This window comes from Pleurodeles waltl, chromosome 12 (assembly GCF_031143425.1).
Source record: "Pleurodeles waltl isolate 20211129_DDA chromosome 12, aPleWal1.hap1.20221129, whole genome shotgun sequence".
Taxonomy (NCBI): Eukaryota; Metazoa; Chordata; class Amphibia; order Caudata; family Salamandridae; genus Pleurodeles; species Pleurodeles waltl.
The window spans coordinates 609,418,030-609,439,092 of NC_090451.1; positions in this window are offsets into that span (position 1 = coordinate 609,418,030).

Sequence of the window (21,063 nt, forward strand, 5' to 3'; positions counted from 1 at the left end):
GATGATGAGCCACACCATACAAATAGTGTTGTCTCACATCATAGCAAAAGCATTTATTCTCACCATACTGGTAGTGATGTTTCTGTTAGCCAAGCTGTTAGGGTGGCTTCTGTAAGGGACAGGTCTCCTTCTGTTCATTCCCATCATACCTCTGTATCTAGGAATGTCCCTCCCACCAACCCTGATGACAGAATGTTAGAGAGGGAACTCAATAAGTTGAGGGTGGAACAAACCAGACTGAAGCTTAAAAAGAAACAGCTGGATTTGGATAGACAGTCTTTTGAACTAGAGAAGGAAAGACAGAAGTTGGGTTTAGATACCCATGGTGGCAGCAGCAGTATTCCCCATAGTCATCCTGCAAAAGAGCATGATTCCAGGAATCTGCACAAGATAGTTCCCCCTTATAAGGAGGGGGATGACATTAACAAGTGGTTTGCTGCACTTGAGAGGGCCTGTGTTGTACAGGATGTCCCTCAAAGGCAGTGGGCTGCTATCCTATGGCTATCATTTAGTGGAAAAGGTAGGGATAGGCTCCTTATTGTGAAAGAAAATGATGCTAATAATTTCCAAGTTCTTAAGAATGCACTCCTGGATGGTTATGGCTTAACCACTGAACAATACAGGATAAAGTTCAGAGAGACCAAAAAGGAGTCTTCACAAGACTGGGTTGATTTCATTGACCATTCAGTGAAGGCCTTGGAGGGGTGGTTACATGGCAGTAAAGTTACTGATTATGACAGCCTGTATAACTTGATCCTGAGAGAGCATATTCTTAATAATTGTGTGTCTGATTTGTTGCACCAGTACTTGGTGGACTCTGATCTGACCTCTCCCCAAGAATTGGGAAAGAAGGCAGACAAATGGGTCAGAACAAGGGTGAACAGAAAAGTTCATACAGGGGGTGACAAAGATGGCAACAAAAAGAAGGATGGTAAGTCTTCTGACAAGGGTGGGGACAAATCTAAAAATGAGTCTTCATCAGGCTCACAAAAACACTCTGGTGGGGGTGGTGGGTCCAAATCCTCCTTTAATCAAAACAAAGAAAAGAAACCATGGTGCTATTTATGTAAAGTAAAAGGCCATTGGACAACAGATCCCAGTTGTCCAAAGAAAAGCACCAATGCTCCTACCACTACAACCCCTACTGCTACCCCTAGTGTGCCTACTAATAGCAGTGGTGGTGGGAGCAAACCTACTAATAGCCAATCCAAGGGAGTAGCTGGGCTCACTATTGGTAACTTAGTTGGGGTTGGCCTTGTTAGGGAGGCCACAGAGGCTGTGTTAGTCTCTGAGGGGGCTATTGATTTAGCCACCTTAGTTGCTTGTCCCCTTAATATGGATAAGTACAAGCAGCTACCCCTAATAAATGGTGTTGAGGTTCAGGCCTACAGGGACACTGGTGCCAGTGTGACTATGGTCATAGAGAAACTGGTCCACCCTGAACAACACCTACTTGGTCACCAGTACCAAGTAACCGATGCTCACAACAACACACTTAGCCACCCCATGGCTGTTGTTAATCTCAACTGGGGGGGGGTTACTGGTCCAAAGAAAGTTGTGGTAGCTTCAGATTTACCTGTAGACTGTCTATTAGGGAATGATTTGGAGACATCAGCTTGGTCAGATGTGGAGTTGGAGGCCCATGCAGCAATGCTGGGCATCCCAGGGCATATTTTTGCTTTGACAAGGGCTCAGGCCAAAAAGCAAAAAGGACAGGGAAGCTTGGATCCTGGAACAATGGACCAAGTGCTCCCTAAAGCTAGGGCTAGTAGAAGCAAACCACTTCCTACTATCTCTCCCTCTACAGTGGATTCAACTTCTGAGGAAGAAGAATTCCCTCCCTGTGCAGAACCTACACCAGAGGAGCTTCAAGCAGACACTGCTGAGCTTTTGGGTGAAGGGGGGCCTGCCAGGGAGGAGCTGAGTGTGGCACAGCAAACCTGTCCCACATTAGAGGGTCTCAGACAGCAAGCTGTCAAACTGGCTAATGGGGATGTCAGTGACTCTCACAGAGTTTACTGGGAGGACAACCTCTTGTACACTGAGCATAGGGATCCTAAACCTGGAGCTGCCAGGAGATTAGTGATTCCTCAGGAGTACAGAAAGTTCCTCCTAACCCTGGCACATGACATTCCCCTAGCTGGGCATCTAGGACAAATGAAAACTTGGGACAGGCTTGTTCCCCTGTTTCATTGGCCTAGAATGTCTGAGGACACAAAGGAATTTTGTAAGTCCTGTGAAACCTGTCAAGCCAGTGGCAAGACAGGTGGCACACCAAAGGCACCCCTTATCCCACTGCCTGTGGTTGGGGTTCCCTTTGAAAGGGTAGGGGTTGACATAGTTGGCCCCCTTGACCCTCCTACTGCTTCAGGCAATAGATTTATCTTGGTGGTAGTGGACCATGCCACAAGATACCCTGAAGCAATTCCTTTAAGGACCACTACAGCACCTGCAGTGGCAAAGGCCCTCCTGGGAATATTTTCTAGGGTGGGCTTCCCAAAGGAAGTAGTATCAGACAGGGGAAGCAATTTCATGTCTGCATACTTAAAGGCCATGTGGAAGGAGTGTGGTGTAACTTACAAGTTCACAACACCCTATCATCCACAAACAAATGGACTGGTGGAGAGATTTAATAAAACTCTCAAAGGCATGATTATGGGTCTCCCTGAAAAACTCCGCAGGAGATGGGATATCCTTCTACCATGCCTCCTTTTTGCCTACAGGGAGGTACCCCAGAAAGGAGTGGGCTTCAGCCCCTTTGAACTTCTTTTTGGACACCCTGTTAGGGGTCCACTCACACTTGTAAAGGAGGGTTGGGAACAACCTTTAAAAGCTCCTAAGCAGGATATTGTGGATTATGTACTTGGCCTCAGATCAAGGATGGCTGAGTACATGAAAAAGGCCAGCAAAAACCTTCAGGCCAGCCAAGAGCTCCAGAAGCAATGGCATGATCAGAAGGCTGTTTTGGTTCAGTACCAACCAGGGCAGAAAGTGTGGGTCTTGGAGCCTGTGGCCCCAAGAGCACTCCAAGATAAATGGAGTGGACCCCACACAATTGTTGAAAAGAAGGGAGAAGTCACCTATTTAGTTGACTTTGGCACTGCCAGGAGTCCCCTTAGGGTGCTCCATGTCAACCGCCTGAAACCCTACTATGACAGGGCTGATCTCACCCTGCTCATGGCAACTGATGAGGGACAGGAAGAAGACAGTGATCCTCTACCTGATCTCTTCTCTTCCACAGAACAAGATGCTCTTGTGGAAGGTGTAGTTTTGGCTGATTGTCTTACTGCTGAGCAGAAAGACCATTGCATAAATCTCCTAGATCAATTCTCTGAACTCTTCTCTACTGTGCCAGGTACCACTTCTTGGTGTGAGCACACTATAGATACTGGAGACAGTTTACCTGTCAAAAGTAAGATCTATAGGCAGCCTGACCATGTCAGGGACTGCATAAAGCAAGAGGTCCAGAAAATGCTAGAACTAGGAGTGGTTGAGCACTCTGAAAGTCCATGGGCTTCTCCTGTGGTACTTGTACCAAAACCCCATTCCAAAGATGGAAAGAAGGAAATGCGGTTTTGTGTAGACTATAGAGGTCTCAACTTGGTAACCAAAACTGATGCTCACCCTATACCCAGGGCAGATGAGCTCATAGATACACTGGCATCTGCCAAGTATCTAAGCACTTTTGATTTGACTGCAGGGTATTGGCAGATCAAATTGTCAGAAGATGCTAAACCTAAGACTGCATTTTCAACCATTGGAGGACATTACCAGTTTACTGTAATGCCTTTTGGTTTGAAAAATGCACCTGCCACTTTTCAGAGGTTGGTGAACACAGTCCTGCAAGGGCTGGAAGCTTTCAGTGCAGCATATTTGGACGATATAGCTGTCTTTAGCTCCAGCTGGGATGATCACCTGGTCCACCTATGGAAAGTTTTGGAGGCCCTGCAAAAGGCAGGCCTCACTATCAAGGCTTCAAAGTGCCAGATATGGCAGGGTAAGGTGGTTTATCTGGGACACCTTGTTGGTGGGGAACAGATTACACCACTACAGGGGAAAATCCAAACAATTATTGATTGGGTTCCCCCTACTACACAGACTCAGGTGAGAGCCTTCCTAGGCCTCACTGGGTATTACAGGAGGTTCATTAAGAACTATGGCTCCATTGCAGCCCCTCTGAATGACCTCACTTCCAAAAAGATGCCTAAAAAGGTATTATGGACAGCAAACTGTCAGAAAGCTTTTGAGGAGCTGAAGCAGGCCATGTGCTCTGCACCTGTCCTGAAAAGCCCTTGTTACTCTAAAAAATTCTATGTCCAGACTGATGCATCTGAATTAGGAGTAGGGGCAGTCCTATCACAACTTAATTCTGAGGGCCAGGATCAACCTGTTGCTTTTATTAGTAGGAGGTTGACCCCTAGAGAAAAGCGTTGGTCTGCCATAGAGAGGGAGGCCTTTGCTGTGGTCTGGGCTCTGAAGAAGTTGAGGCCATACCTGTTTGGCACTCACTTCATTGTTCAGACAGACCAGAAACCTCTACTTTGGCTAAAACAAATGAAAGGTGAAAATCCTAAATTGTTGAGGTGGTCCATATCCCTACAGGGAATGGACTATACAGTGGAACATAGACCTGGGAGTAGCCACTCCAATGCAGATGGACTCTCCAGATATTTCCACTTAGACAATGAAGACTCATCAGGTCATGGCTAGTCTTATTGTCCTTCGTTTGGGGGGGTTGTGTAGGAAAGTACCATCTTGCCTGGCATGTTACCCCCATTTTTCACTGTATATATGTTGTTTTAGTTGTATGTGTCACTGGGACCCTGGTAACCCAGGGCCCCAGTGCTCATAAGTGTGCCTGAATGTGTTACCTGTGTAGTGACTAACTGTCTCACTGAGGCTCTGCTAATCAGAACCTCAGTGGTTATGCTCTCTCATTTCTTTCCAAATTGTCACTAACAGGCTAGTGACCATTTTTACCAATTTACATTGGCTTACTGGAACACCCTTATAATTCCCTAGTATATGGTACCGAGGTACCCAGGAGATCCCTATGGGCTGCAGCATTTCTTTTGCCACCCATAGGGAGCTCTGACAATTCTTACACAGGCCTGCCACTGCAGCCTGAGTGAAATAACGTCCACGTTATTTCACAGCCATTTTTCACTGCACTTAAGTAACTTATAAGTCACCTATATGTCTAACCTTTACCTGGTAAAGGTTAGGTGCAAAGTTACTTAGTGTGAGGGCACCCTGGCACTAGCCAAGGTGCCCCCACATTGTTCAGAGCCAATTCCCTGAACTTTGTGAGTGCGGGGACACCATTACACGCGTGCACTACATATAGGTCACTACCTATATGTAGCTTCACAATGGTAACTCCGAATATGGCCATGTAACATGTCTAAGATCATGGAATTGCCCCCTCTATGCCATCCTGGCATAGTTGGCACAATCCCATGATCCCAGTGGTCTGTAGCACAGACCCTGGTACTGCCAAACTGCCCTTCCTGGGGTTTCACTGCAGCTGCTGCTGCTGCCAACCCCTCAGACAGGCATCTGCCCTCCTGGGGTCCAGCCAGGCCTGGCCCAGGATGGCAGAACAAAGAACTTCCTCTGAGAGAGGGTGTGACACCCTCTCCCTTTGGAAAATGGTGTGAAGGCAGGGGAGGAGTAGCCTCCCCCAGCCTCTGGAAATGCTTTCTTGGGCACAGATGTGCCCAATTCTGCATAAGCCAGTCTACACCAGTTCAGGGGACCCCTTAGCCCTGCTCTGGCGCGAAACTGGACAAAGGAAAGGGGAGTGACCACTCCCCTGACCTGCACCTCCCCTGGGAGGTGTCCAGAGCTCCTCCAGTGTGCTCCAGACCTCTACCATCTTGGAAACAGAGGTGCTGCTGGCACACTGGACTGCTCTGAGTGGCCAGTGCCACCAGGTGACGTCAGAGACTCCTTGTGATAGGCTCCTTCAGGTGTTGCTAGCCTATCCTCTCTCCTGAGTAGCCAAACCCTCTTTTCTGGCTATTTAGGGTCTCTGTCTCTGGAGAAACTTTAGATAACGAATGCAAGAGCTCATCCGAGTTCCTCTGCATCTCTCTCTTCACCTTCTGCCAAGGAATCGACTGCTGACCGCGCTGGAAGCCTGCAAACCTGCAACATAGTAGCAAAGACGACTACTGCAACTCTGTAACGCTGATCCTGCCGCCTTCTCGACTGTTTTCCTGGTGGTGCATGCTGTGGGGGTAGTCTGCCTCCTCTCTGCACTAGAAGCTCCGAAGAAATCTCCCGTGGGTCGACGGAATCTTCCCCCTGCAACCGCAGGCACCAAAAAGCTGCATTACCGGTCCCTTGGGTCTCCTCTCAGCATGACGAGCGAGGTCCCTCGAATCCAGCAACTCTGTCCAAGTGACCCCCACAGTCCAGTGACTCTTCAGTCCAAGTTTGGTGGAGGTAAGTCCTTGCCTCACCTCGCTAGACTGCATTGCTGGGAACCATGACTTTTGCAGCTACTCCGGCCTCCGTGCACTTCCGGCGGAAATCCTTTGTGCACAGTCCAGCCTGGGTCCACGGCACTCTAACCTGCATTGCACGACCTCCTAAGTTGTTCTCCGGCGACGTGGGACTTCTTTGTGCGACTTCGGGTGAGCACTGTTTCACGCATCCTTGTAGTGCCTGTTTCTGGCACTTCTCCGGGTGCTACCTGCAGCTGAGAGGGCTTCTTGTCTTGCTCGACGTCCCCTCTCTCTCCTGGTCCAATTTGCGACCTCCTGGTCACTCCTGGGCTACAGCAGCATCCAAAAACGCTAACCGCACGATTTGCAGCTAGCAAGGCTTGTTGGCGTTCTTTCGGCGGGAAAACACTTCTGCACGACTCTACAAGGCAAGCGGGATTCGTCCTCCAAAGGGGAAGTCTCTAGCCCTTCGCGTTCCTGCAGAAACCGCAGCTTCTTCTGTCCAGTAGAAGCTTCTTTGCACCCGCAGCTGGCATTTCCTGGGCATCTGCCCATCTCCGACTTGCTTGTGACTTTTGGACTTGGTCCCCTTGTTCCACAGGTACCCTAGATTGGAAATCCACAGTTGTTGCATTGTTGGTTTGTGTCTTTCCTGCATTATTCCTCTAACACGACTTCTTTGTCCTTAGGGGAACTTTAGTGCACTTTGCACTCACTTTTCAGGGTCTTGGGGAGGGTTATTTTTCTAACTCTCACTATTTTCTAATAGTCCCAGCGACCCTCTACAAGGTCACATAGGTTTGGGGTCCATTCGTGGTTCGCATTCCACTTTTGGAGTATATGGTTTGTGTTGCCCCTATCCCTATGTTTCCCCATTGCATCCTATTGTAACTATACATTGCTTGCACTGTTTTCTAAGACTATACTGCATATTTTTGCTATTGTGTATATATATCTTGTGTATATTTCCTATCCTCTCACTGAGGGTACACTCTAAGATACTGTGGTATATTGTCATAAAAATAAAGTACCTTTATTTTTAGTATAACTGTGTATTGTGTTTTCTTATGATATTGTGCATATGACACTAAGTGGTACTGTAGTAGCTTCACACGTCTCCTAGTTCAGCCTGAGCTGCTCTGCTAAGCTACCATTATCTATCAGCCTAAGCTGCTAGACACCCTATACGCTAATAAGGGATAACTGGGCCTGGTGCAAGGTGCAAGTACCCCTTGGTACTCACTACAAGCCAGTCCAGCCTCCTACATCTACCACACAAGGTGACGAGTAAGTGGGCAATTTCCTTGATTGCACTACGGCCTTTGTCTGCGTCACTGCCACCCATCAGCCAAACCCACAGCCTTTACACCGAAATGACATTCACGGGTTGCACTATTATTTCGACTGCAACATATTCTATACACCTCAGTTCACGAAGTGTTTAAATGTGGCTCCAAGATATTGCTGGCTTAAAATATACTACAGTCTAAACATCTGCAGGTAAAAGTGAAACCGCCAACAAGCAACGGTTTCTTCATAAGCATGCAATTATTTGAGCATTTTGAATTTTTCGTAAATTTCTAAAAGGATCAGGCGATTAAAAGGATTATATGTTGACTTTTTTAAGAGTGAGACAGCTTTCAAATCCGTAACGTTTGAATGCAGATTCGTGCTCTCAGAAGTATGCACACCATCACCATTTATGCTGTTCATTGTGATTGGTTATTTCCCTCTCAAATCTGTGATTTGGTGTCCTGCAGTTAAGTGCGTGACATTACTATAAGAGCTATTTGCTTTGGCTATGTGTTCCGCTATCTTGTACACCAGTGTGGCTGCCGCCCAGCATGGGTAAAAGTTAGTGGCGTGGAGTGTCAGAGTGGAGTGGGGGGAGTAGATTGGCTTGATTGGATTTGTTGGAGTGTCTTAGAGTGGAGTGGGGGCGTAGAGTGCCGTTGAGTAGAGGTGAGTAGAGTTCAGTGGTTCAGTGACAGAGTTTCGTAGGGTGGAGTAGGGCAGAATCGGGTGGAGTGGTTTGGAGTGGAATGAGGTGGTAGGGTGAATTGTATTGGAGTAGAGTGGGTGGATTGGATTGTGGTAGAGTGGGGTGGATTGAGTGGGGTGGATTGAAATATGGTGAGGGGAATTGGGTTGAGGTGGTTTTGATGTGGTGGATTAGATAGGATCAGATGGGTGCTTTGGATTGGAGTGATCGGGCTGTGGTGAATTGGAGGGGATGGATTGGTTTGGAGTGGGGTGAACTGGAGTGGTGTGGATTGGTTTGGTGTTGATTGGATTAGGTAGGAGCGGGTTAGATTGGATTGGAGTAGGGTGGATTGGATTTGAGTGGGGTGGGCTGAATGGATTGCATTGGAATGGGGTGGAAGAAACTATGGTGGGGTGGATTGGGATGGAGTGTGGTGGATTGGAGTAAGCAGGGTGGATTGAAGTGTGGTGATGTGGATAGGATTGGGGTGTGGTGGGCTGCAGTGGGATTGATTTGATTGCAGTTGTGTGGTGTGGATAGGAGTGAAGTGTGTTGGATTGTATTGGGGTGGGGTGGATGAGTGATTGGGGTGAACTGGAGAGGGGTGGATTGGAGTTAGGTGGATTGCATTTAGGTGGGGTGGATTGGGGTGGGAGTGGATTAGGATGGGGTGCATTGGAGTGGAGTGAGTTGGGATGGGGTGGAGTGGATGGGGTGGATTTATGTGGGTGCAGTGATGTGGGTTAAATAATTGGAGTAGGGTAGATTGGACTGGAGAGGGGTGGATTACTGTGGACTGGAGTAGAGTGGACTAAAGTGGATTTTATTGGAGTGGGATGGACTGGGGTGGTGTGGGTGGATTGGAGTGAAGTGGACTGGGTAGCAGTGAACTTGATTGGAGTGGGGTGAACTGAAGTAGGTGGATAAATTGGGTTGGAGTGGTGTGGGTTGTATTGGAGTAGCGTGGGTTGGAATAGAGTAGGTGAGATGGATTGGATTGGAGTGAGTTGAATTGGATTGGTGTGGGCTGGGTTGGATTAGAGTGGGGCAGGGTGGATTGGATTGGGGTGGGCTGGGGTTGATTGGACTGAGCTAGATTGGGATAGTTTGGATTCTTGTGGGGGTGGACTGGATTGTAGGGGTGGATTGAGATGGATTGGAGTGGGTGATTGGGTTGGGGTGGATTGGATTGGAGTTGGGGTGAATTGGAGTGGGGCAGGTTGTTTTGGATTGGAGCGGGTTGTTTGGGATTGGGGTGGATTGATACGGGGTGAACGGTGTGGATAGGATTGGGGTGTGGTGGGCTGCAGTGGGATGAATTGGATTGCAGTGGTGTGGATTGGATTGGGGTGAATTGAAGCTGGATAGATTAGAGCAGGGTATGTTGGAGTGCTCTGGATTGGAGTGGAGTGAATTGTGGTGGGTTGGATTGGAGTGGGGTGGAATGTATTGATGTGGGGTAAAATAATTGGAGTGTGGTGGAGGGGAGTAGATTAAAGTGGTTTGGAGTGGAGTAGATTAAAGTGGTTTGGAGTGGGTAGATTAAAGTGGTTTGGAGTGGGTAGATTGGACTGGAGTAAGGTGGGACTGGACTGGAGTGGGGTGGATTAAAGTGTATTGCAGTACGAGTGGGATGAACTGGGGTTGTGTGGGTGGATTGGATTCAGGTGGATTTGGTAGCAGAAGACTTGACTGGAGTGGGGTGATCTGAAGTAGGTGGATTAGAGTGGTGTGGGTTGCATTCGAGTAGGATGAGTTGAATTAGAGTGGGTGAGTTGGATTGGCGTGGGGTAGAGTGGATTGGAGTGGGGTGAATTGAGTGAGGTGTATTGGACTGGGCTAGATTGGGGTAATTTGGATTATTGTGGGGTGGATTGGTGGGGTTGACTGAATTGTAGGGGTGGATTGAGATGGATAGGAGTGGGGTGATTGGGGTGGGGTGGATTGGAGTGGGGTGAATTGGAGTGGGGCAGGTTGTTTTGGATTGGAGTGGGGCAGGTTGGAGTGGAGGTTTGTATTAAAGTGGTGCAGATTGGATTGGGGCTGTTTGGAGTGGGACAGATTGTTTTGGATTGAAGTAGGGTAGACCAGAGTGGTGTAGATTGTTTTGGATTGGAGTGAGGCAAAGAGTTTTTCTTTAAAATGGGGCAGATTGGAGTGAGGCAGATTGGCATGGGGCAGATTGTTTTGGAGATGTGTAGATTGTTTTGAATTGGAGTGGGGCGAATTGGAGTGGGGCAGATTAGATTGGGTTGGGAGGAATGGAGTAGGTTGAATTGGATTGGAGTGGGGTGGGGTGATTGGAGTGGGGCAGATTGGAGTGAGGTGGATTAGGGTGTAGTGCAAAATTATGCATTAAAGGATCATTAAAAAAATTACAAATAATAAAGAAACAATGTTACTTTGCAATATTTAGAACAAGATAATCATCCTCTTTTGAGAACAGTGCCCACGAGCAAAAACAAAAGAAAACGTGCAAAATGAGAAAAGCCAACTTGGCAAAATAAAAGAAAGTTAGCTATAAAAAATAAAACTTAGCAATTGTGTTTGTCCTGCTGGGTACCTTTTTGACAGTCACACACCTTCTGTTTCCAGGGTGCTAGAAGTTAAAAGGAACAAAATAGTACCTCAGTCATGACGGGTACTGATTAAGTTGAACCAGTCAGTGCTTGGTCCCTGCTCCAGACAGAGGAATGAAAATGATGCCAGGACGGCAGAGATGAATTACGAGTGCCACACAAGCCAACAAATGGTAAGCAGCAGCTGAGCTCCGAGCTCTTTACCATACACAACAGAGTCTCCCTTATGAGACGCATGCGTTAGCTCATGCACTCGCAGGCTCGGCCCTAAACAATGAGAGATGCCAAAAGAGAGGACAGTGTCTTTTTTTAGTGCAGTTTATCCATTGAAATTAGAAATTGGATTTTATTATAGTGAAAAAAATTAACCTCATCACATTTGGAGGTGTACTTTCAAGTTATACACTAACTTTAATGCATAATGAGCCTCAACCTTTTTTTCATCCTGCAGCCGCTGAAAAACAACAGCTTGCCAAAAGTAACATGCTTCTGGTTCTCTTCTGTGTTGTTCTTCCAAGAATGCCCTACCTGTATTTTCAGATAACACACAACTGGCTTTTATGTTTAGTGTAAATGAGGTTTGTTTTCATCCCCTTTGGAATTAAAAAAACAAAAACAAACGTTGGAGGTTGAAATAACTAGTTTGACAAGTTCCGACGGCTCATTTTATTCCTGGAGCATATGGAACAATCAAGCACTGTTTTGTATTTTGAAAAGGCATTGTCTGTACTCACTAATGCTACCCAGTAAGATGACACATGACTCCGTTGGATCTTATAGAAGCCTCGTCGTTATTCTGTTTTCCAAAACACGACCTTCAGAAGTACCAGGGAAGCTGCCAACTTTAGGCTTCATGTGATAGCCTGGGAGCCCACGGTTCTCCTTTAACAAAAGGTAAATATAAATAAACATCTCTGGGGAAACGATGAGCATTATGTGCATTACTATCTGCTAGTTGCGAGCCACTCACAACATCATTGCTAAAGTAACAAGTGTCAAGTGATATATGTTCACAACTCCTGCATTGTCACATAATCAACTAATTCCCAAACTCACACCAAATAAGAGGGAAAGGCACCTACGATCAAGCCTTATCACAAACGTTTCAGCAAAAGAGGCACCATGGTGTGAACAAGAGGTAAGCAGGCTTGGCTGACATAGCGTGCTCTGAGGCCAAGATGGCGTGCTTGGGTGAGTTCCGCAGGAATCAAGCCCCCATCAGCTCGATACAACCAGTGTAGTTTGCTTTAAAACCAGTTAGACCTGAGAATTGTGCCTGGAATCGGACAGACGCCAATGATCACTAGAACTAAGTGAAACTTTGCAATGGCAAAGCGCACACCTTCTTGTGTTGTGGGGGATGGAGGTGGCCATTTTGGGCCGTGTAATGGAGACCAAAGCAGCCCTGGGAGCAGCATAACAGTGGTGGTCTAGTGGAGGAAGACATGAGGTGCATGGCACAGGAGACAGAGGGTATAGAGAACAATATTCTTGGTGAGTTGGAGAGAGCGATCTTTTGACCCAGACGTGCCCCAGAAACCAACCCCATAAGAGAGTGAGGAATGCACTATAATGAGATGGAGAGGTATAGGTGCGCCATCAAAACTAGCCAGGGGCACCACACACAGTTTGGGAACCACTGGCTGTAGTTTTATTGTGTCCAAACTGGAAATAGCTAAGTGGTTCCCAAACTGTGTGCAGCGCTCCTGGCTAGTTTTGATGGCGCACCAGGGAGCTGCGGCTCCCAGTTTGGGAACCACTATGGCACTAGGACTATGGGGAGAGGAAAGTGTTTTTGACCCATGAAGCACTCTGTGGTATTGTACATTAACTTTTGTTATTAGGTTATTCTGTTGCTATGTACTATTAATATGTTCTGTTGCTATAGGAGACACTCATGCTTGTGAGCAAGACAGTTCTTAGAATATGAAATGTAGGGGATCAAGGAAGGTTCTTTGTGGGGCAGTTGACTTTGAGGCTTCTAGATGTTGGACTAATGCTTCAATAAACTTGATGGAACCAAGAAGAGACTGTTTGCTCTGTTACCTCACATGCCCCCTGGGAAGCGGTGGGCATCTCCCAGCTTGGCAGCTGCTTTGAATTCTTCATCCAAAGGACACATTTTACCTTGGGCCATCCTCTGCGAGGCGGGGCAGCGGCTACAATAAACTCAGAAGTTGCAACTTAGCCATGGAATCTGCCAGACAGCTGGAACTTATGTTAACAGTCTATCCCACCATAGTTGGGGGGTTCAAGAACATAAAATGCCCTAGTGCCCAGATAAACAAGAAGTGGCCTACAGAACAAAAGGAAATCTTGAATATAAGTGGGGTGGATCTGATTCAAAATACCGAAAATTAAATCCCACAATTAGGAATCAGATCATTGTGGCTATAATGGTGATGCAAAGTGACTGGACTCTTGGGACTCATAAAAAAGACTTATAGAGCTTTGTGAACAATCTTTGCTTAGAAATGACAGACACTCATTGATTACAGGACCTCAAAACTAATATGAGAGTGGGAATGAATGACTTAAACAAAGATTTCCAAGCCATTGGTGATTGTCAACCAGTGAGAAGGATATAATGGTCCTCAACCAAAATATGGAAAAAGCACAAGCACGAAGCGCAGACCTGAAAAAGCACCTAATGGACCTTAAAAAGAAATACACAGATGTAGAGGACAGGTCCCCTCTGAACAAAATGAGGATTTGAAAGCTTAAGCAAGCTGAGGAAGGAGCTGATATTGTAAACTATAAAACACTATTTTTTATAAATCCTTCCTGAAGATCAATCGTTTGATGTCCCTATTATTAGAGCACACAAACTAGGGGTAGTGAAAGGAGGAGAAAGAGCACATCATAGAGACATTATGGCAAAAGTTAGACTCTCTCACGTGAAAGACAGGATTATTAAGGAAGCCAGAAAAGCAGACACTGAAATGTATAAATGCAACAAAATGTACATCTTCAGGACCCCGAACAGAAGATGAAGTCTTATACTTACCACATCCATGTTGAGAAAAAGATTAATAAGATTTAGATGGACATTTCCTTTTGGTTTGTGTTTTCATATAAACTTGAAAACCCACCTTATATAAACAGGTGAAGAGAGGAAAGAACTCTAGTTATGGATAGCAATCTGACAAGTGAGGAGTCCCTGGTACAACAAAAATGAAGATGGAGCTCAAAAGAGAAATGGGGAAAAAGAAAGCAACAGAGAAATTCAACATGCGGAGCAGGAGAATGTAGATTCTCCAACTTTGTGAAGAGAGAATCTGGATTTCACTAAAGACATGGAGCCTAGCATTATGCATACGTCATTTATTGCCACTCCATGCAGCACTTCAAAGAAAACATTAACCATACGTAAAGTTCCAGAATTAGAATGTCTCTAAAGTCCATATGAATATCAACTCAGCAGACGTCTTCTTCTTTTAAGGTGCTCAGTCACAATAAAATTGGATAAACTCAAATGCAACTACCGAATGCAGGAAACTCCCACGTCGTCTTCTGCACCAACAATCTTCACTTCTATTGGGTATCTGACAATTTAACATAAATAAAATGTAAACTGGTTCTAGATTACATAAATCATGCTCATCAGTCATTTCCAACCCTTTCTCTTATATCTCCACTCCCACTTCAAATAAATCTTATCTGGGAAGGGAGGGAGGAATAATGCTATTTTCCGTGTCTTTAATGAAATCCAGATTCTCTTTTCACAACATGGAGAATCTACATTTCGTGTCAAGACTGTAGGCTAGCATTTTGCATGTTCAAAGCTATGAAACCGAAAAGATAAAACATGCTCTGTAGGTGTTTAGTAAAATCTTACAAGCACATCAACATTAGACCAATCTGCAACTTTTAATATATCTTCTAGTCGACCACCTGATGAGAAACCCTTACTCACCATTGCACCTGTGATTGAACTTGTACTTAATTTTAAAATGTCTACCCTTTCCTCAAGCATACAATTACTTACCCATCGAGCTCTAGAAGCTGAACTCACTGGATTAAATGGTCTCACATATGAAATAAAAAATTGAGTTACTCCATCTTTCGGAAACTCCTGCATCCTAGTCTCATACTCTTTCGAACACTGTGCCACACAATTATGGATGTTCGTCAAATCTTGAATAGAATATAGAAGACATAGGGCCTGATCTGGAGTTTGGCAGACGTGGTTACTCTGTCACAAACGTGATGGATATCCTGTTTGCTGTATTACGATCCCATTATAGCCTATGGCAATTATGATATAGTGGACGGGATCTCTGACACGTGTGACGGAGTAATCTGTCTGCCAAACTCTAAATTAGGCCCATAGTCTTTGTTCTTCTGGTAATTTGAAATAGTACACCATCAGTATTATAAAGTCAACTACTTACCTCTAAAGCTCGAACATCAGAAACACTTATACAAAAAATTCCATTTATTTATCAAAGTTGCCAACTTACAAGACAATTGTCTTAAAGATAAGTGTTTATTTGCTTGCCACCTGAACTAAAACTGAAATATTAAGTTCACATCCCACAAACAATCATACGTAAGTTTTGGAGGTCTCTGAAGATGAATTCCTTTCACTACCCTACAAACTAATGAATCTCTCCTTATTGATTTGCCTCCTACAGGATCATCACCTGCCACCACACCTGATCTATGACAATTAATTGTTCTGTAACTCATGCCTTTTTCATTCACAAATGATAGGAAATTATCAAGCTTTATGGCAGAAGCCTCCACTGAATCCAAGTCCCGCTCCAGGCACCAACATACCTATTTCTTCCTTGCTCCAACGTATCACTTCCTAGTGCCAGGTGCCTAAGACACACACTGTAGCTTCTGAGCTTGTTGCGAAGACCTGAAAACCAAGGCACAGCCGTCCAAAAAGGAGTGACCAGAACTTTCCGACACCTCTGTTTCACCACCATCAACAAAACCCTCTGAATCATTGCAAAAGGAAGGAAAGAATAACCTCGAACTTCCTTCCAGTCCCGCTGAAAGGCATCCATTGATTCCGCTAGTGGATCTGGTCTCCAAATGTAATACCAGGGTAAATGAAACGTCTGTCTCAACGCAAACAAATCTTCCTCCAGGGGACCTCCACATTTGCTGTATTCTCTGGAATATATTCACATTAAATTTCCAATTGCTCTAGTCTCCGAGATAGAATTCCAGTCTGCTACTGTATTGGGTAGACCCAGAAAATACTCTGCTGCAACCGTATTTTCTGTTCTATCGCAATCTGAGTCAGATTTCTCAACTTGCTGCCACCCACTCGGTTTATGTACCAAACTGACAAACATTGTCCTTGTTCAACAAAACATTGTAATCCTTCAACACCTTCCCAAAATTTTGCAAAGCAAAAAGTCCTGCTCTCATTTCCAAACCATTTATGTGTTTGTGACTTTCTTACCATGACCGTCTGCCACCTGCCTCCTGATGTCCTAGACAAGCCCACAGCCAAGAAGGCTCACATCTGGCTCTATCACATAATCTGGGCGTATACCAAAAGTGCCATTACAGGCATCCAGATGGTCTAACCACCAAACCAACTCCTCCAGTGCTTTTACTGAAAGTTGAACTTGGTCCCCATAACAGACAAGGTCCTTTCCTCAAGCCTTCCGCCTTCAATCTCTGTAGAGCTCTGTAATGAAGCAGCCCTGGAAAAACCATATGATTTGAGGGAATAAAACAAACCTATTATTTATGTCAAAGTTCTCAGTGAAATAATCTCTCTCTTTAACACTTGTCTCATCTCCATCTTCATCACTTTTCTCCCTGGTGAACTCAAATTCACCAGTACTGTATTCAACAGAAAACCTAAGAACTCCATCTCCTGACAGGGTTCCAACACGGACTTTTTCATATTTATCAAAACATCTAGTGATTCCAGGAGGCCAACTACAAAATTAAGTTGTCTCCTCAACTCCTTCTGATCTTGTGACATGATAAAAAAATTGTCCAGGTACATAATCATATGAATCCCTTCCTCTCTCTCTCTCTGAGAAAAGCCTCTACTGGCCACAACACCTATATAAAGCACCCAAGTGGCAATACCAGACCAAACGGGTAGGCATATAAACTGATACAGATCTCCTTAACTGAAGGAATTTGCGAGTCTCTTCTGCCATTTGTATGGTAAAATATGCATCTTTCGGATCCAATTTTACAAACCAATCATTCTGTTGTAAAATATCCCTCAACAGATGGATACCCTCCAACTTGAAATGCCTGTAGATCACATACCAATTCAGACTCATAAAATTTATCGCAGGCTACCAGCCCTGGTCTTTCTTCTTGACTACAAATATTGTGCTCGCAAACGTCCTTTCCTCCTCAGGTACTCATTCTGTTGCTCCCTTCAGCAACATCTCTTGTACCTCACTAGCTACCAATTCCTGCAGTTCCTCCTGAAATGCCATCTGTCTGTGTTCCTCCAGCTGCACAAGGAACTCATGAACTCCACTGTGTACCCTTGTATCGTATCTATTACACATTGATCCTTGGTTATAGTTTTCCAATAGTGTACAAACTATTGTAACTGACCCCAATTTTTTGGGGGAAAAAAACAGTCTTGAGATCCTTGGAAAGCTGAGACCTTCCGCTGGCCTAGTGATGTCTGCCACCTCTTCCTCTTTGAGGGTAGAATCCAGTGCCGGATTGAAACCCTTTGAACATTCCTCGTCCTTGTGACTCATATTAGGACCTTTGCTCCTGCCCAATCAAAAACATGGTTACCAAAGCCTCACCTAAGTGAGCACTGTGCCTTATCTAGGCTTGTGAACATGGATACATACTGTCCAACTCATCGTTCCAGATCGGCTCCAGACAGAGACCCCTTACGAACCTCTGCTGGTTCCTGCTTTGCAAGGTCTGCAAGCTGTGGACTTATTCTGATTAAAATCGCCTTCCTCCTTTCCACCTTAAAAGATGCATTAGTGTTCCCTAAGAAACTGATCACCCCCTGTGACCAACTACGTAACAACTCATTGACCACTTGGACTGATTTAGTCTCGGTCACTTCAGCCATATTTAATATTCTGGATAATGGTCCAATTACATTAAGCAACTTATTCTGGCACTGTTTCAGTGCCTGCTGCAGACCTTTCCTCGTCTCACATCCCAATTGAAATAATAATCTTATTAGATCTGGGTCTAAAACAGGTGTTATACAGGCCTTGTTATCTACTACTGAATGAGAACACTCAGCCCACATCACAGCCCTGGACTCCTTCTTTAAAGGTCTTTTTATCAATAGTTTCAAAAACTCACCAACATTTGGCATTGGCCACTAATCTGCGTTCCTGGGATGTCTTTTCATTTCTGGACTAAACATGTCGACCCCTTATCATTATCCATTTCCCAACCATCATAATCATCTAATTCAAACTCATCATATCCATCCTCCTCATCATCATCGCCATCAAAATCATCAGGTTGAGCCTGAATCGCATTTGTACCACCAGGACACACTTTTATGCTGTGTTGGACACCCTCCTTTTCCGTGGCGTCTCCTCATCCACCTCTAAGGACCAATATTCATCACCTGAGTCTTCAATAGTCTTCCTCTTCTTTCTAAATACTGAATCCGAACCCTCTTTTACAGAGGCGCTTACCTCGTCCTGTATCATCTCTTTCAAAGAAACCTCAGGACTCCCCTATGTTTCTCTCTCCTCATACACTCTGACTTACAAGGAAATCTTCCTGCACTCTGAAGTATTATCCTTTTTCAGTAAAACCAATAACTAATGAGATATATACTTATTCATATTATTTAAAAGTTTCTTACATCATATAGTAAAAAAGGCACCACAATAATCAGTCCCAAATATTTACCTGCGAAATGAGTTGTGAGGGGGAAAACGTTTTTTCAAAAAATACTTCGTGTTACCCGCACGCCACTCTACTAAGTAAATCGCCACTGGCACCTCAAAATGCTTTAAATCAATGGGTTAGAAAACCCAAAGTGGCCTCCATGAATGTACATTGAATTGAGTTTTTCAGCATGATGCGTGAAAATACGTCAAAGGCTCCTTGAAACAAAAGCATCAACGGAGCCCAAGTGTTTTCCCTGCAGGCGTGCTGAAATGCAGAAAGGCTCACACGTAGCGCAAACACTTCTTAAGTGTGAGTCAGTTTCTGCCAACCCTGTAATTTTTGATATAGAAAAATATCTTTTGTTCATTTATTTCTAGAACCACAAAATTTAGTTTGCAGGTAAGTACATTAAATGAAAGGTACTTTGCATAGGTATAATCAGGACTTTGAATGGAATCAACAATGTACAAAGTTTTCTTTAAAATGGCAAAAAGCTAGTTTAAAAGTAGACACACTGCAATTTTCAACAGTTCCTGGGGGAGGAAAGTAAAGTACAGTTTCTGAGGTAGGTAACAAACGTACAGATTTAGTCTCCGGGGCATAGGTAGCCCACTGTGGGGATTCAAGATAACCCCAAGCACCCAGCAGCAGCAACACGGGCCGGTTAGGTGCAGTGGTCAAACAAAAGCCAAAATAATGTGGGCCATTATGGAAACAGGGGTTACTCTGGTTCCAGTTGTCTGCTTGCAGGTAAGTACCCCCGTTGTCAAAGGGCAGACCAGGGGGGGGTTGAGAAAAACACTGGGGGGGGGGGGGTCCCCAAGTAGGCACTAATCCCACCATCTCAGCGGCACAGGGACGGCTGGGTGCAGAGTGCAAACAGAGTGTCGGGTTCCCAATGGAACTCTTTGAGGAGACCTGGGGGGTCACTCAGGCACTGCAAGTAAGACACACGGGGGCTCCTTGGGCAAGCCACCAACTGGATAGGGAGGAGGGCCACCTGCTGGTCACTGCTGCACCGGTTTCTCTTGAGTCTGGGGACTGCGGATGCAGTGCTTCTCCAGGCGTCGGATATCTTCGTCCCGGGCTGTCGTGGTCGGAGGGGGGGGTCTGTGGGATTCCTTCTGCAGGTGTTGTCGAGGAGGGGTGGAGAGGTCAGCCCGGGTGGACACTTAGTCGGAATCTCCTGGGGATCCTCTCTGGATAGTTGGGCCACCTGGACACGGGCCGTGGGCGTTGGTTGCAAAGTGGTTGGGACTCACGCTTCTGCAGTGAGGTGGGAGTCCTTAGTTGCGGTTTCTTTTCTTCTTTTCTGGACAGTGCTGCAGTCCTCTGGAGTTCTTGGTCCTTCTTGGGTCCCAGGGCAGTCCTCTGAAGTCGGCCAGAGCTCTCTGGTCCTGCTAGATGCATTGCTCGGCTGGTTCAGGTTCTCTGAAGTAGGAGACAGGCTGGTAGGGCTGGGGCCAAAGCAGTTGTCTTCTAGCTTCTTCTCTGCTGGGTTTTTCCGCTTAGCAGTCCTTCTTCTTTCTTTTCAGGTCACCAAGAATCTCACGACTTCGGTTCAGGGCAGCCCTTAAATACTAAATTTAGGGGCATTTTAGGGTGAGAGGGCAGTAGCCAGGTGCTACTGTCCCTGAGGGTGGCTTCTCCCTCTGTGTGTCCACTCTCTTTGGGGAGGAGGCACATTCCTAATCCTGTTGGCCCTGATCCTCCAAACCAAGATGGAGGTTTCTGCAGGGAGTGGGGGGTCACCTCAGCTTTGGACACCTTAGGGGTTGTCCTGGCTGAGGTGGTCACTTCTCTCTGTTTTCCCTCATTTACCCGCCAGACTTGCTGCAAAAAGTGGGGCTTTGTCCGAGGGGCACCTCCACTAGCTGGAGTGCCCTGGGGAACTGTAACTCGAGGCTTGAGCATTTGAGGCTCACCGCCAGGTGTTACAGTTCCTACAGGGGGGAGGTGTGAAGCACCTCCACCCAGGGCAGGCTTTGTTTCTGACCACAGAGTGCAAAAGGACACTCACCCCACGTGATCAGATACTTGTCTGGAAGTGGCAGGTTTGCACAGACCGGTCAGTCATACATTACTAGGTTGGCTAACATACAGGGGACATCTCTAAGATGCCCTCCGTATGCATGTTTCAATAAATCCTACACTGGCATCAGTGTGGGTTTATTGTGCTGAGAAGTTTGATACCAAACTTCCCAGTATTCAGTGACGCCAT